Source organism: Hipposideros armiger, unplaced genomic scaffold (assembly GCF_001890085.2).
Source record: "Hipposideros armiger isolate ML-2016 unplaced genomic scaffold, ASM189008v1 scaffold_40, whole genome shotgun sequence".
Classification (NCBI taxonomy): domain Eukaryota; kingdom Metazoa; phylum Chordata; class Mammalia; order Chiroptera; family Hipposideridae; genus Hipposideros; species Hipposideros armiger.
In genome coordinates, this window is record NW_017731390.1 from 4,077,645 (window position 1) to 4,078,483 (window position 839).

An 839-nucleotide genomic window follows, 5' to 3' on the forward strand; every position below is an offset into this window, starting at 1 on the left:
CACAATTTAGAAGATTTAATAGACGGCAGGGAATCAGGTCAGGACTCAGAGGTGCCTCTTCCCGCCCCTGACCTACTTCAAGCGATAGCAAGGAGCTGGAGCGCTGGAGGGGGTTCCAGTGAGAGGTGGGGGGGCACCCTGGCTTCTACAGGTCAGAGGCCTAGGGACTGGAAAATCCCGGAGAAGGGTAGGGACGCTGAGTGCCATTCGGGGGATTCCCCAGGAGGAGGGACACGCGTGGAAACAGGAGAAGGAAGAGTGTGAGCTGGAAGAGGCTGGTTCCCTGGCACTGAGGCCAGAGCATGAAGCAAGAACTAAAGGCTCTCTAATCTCTCAGAATTCCAGTTCCTCCTTCCTCAGGACTCAGGGTCCCAGAAACGACCTCCCCCAGTCCTAAACGCTCTCGTCCCTTATGATAGGACAAAGCAAGGCCTGTCTGTAAGTGCTTCCTCTTGTCTAATTTAAATCCCGATTTTACCAACTCTCAAATAGGATCAAATAGGCTACCCTTCCAGCTGCGGCTTCTTGCTGCTCTCTAGTGGCCGCGTCACGAGCCGCGCGCGTTTTGCGGTTTCCCACGGTGTAGCTCATTTTCCCGGACCTGCCCAGGCGCCCTCCGCTCCCTCTGGATCTGGCCCAGCGAGTTCACATCTCCTCCCCCCTACCTTCCGGGAGGTTGAGGTGAGAGGTCCCAGGACAGAATTGCAGCTCCGGCCCCGGTTTCTTTGCACATTCCCTGGTTCCGGGTGCCTCGCAGTCTCTTACAAGGTCTCCTACAAGGGCTCGTGCTTAAACAGCAACTTGGAAATAATTAGAAGCAAATGTCGTGTAAATTTTTT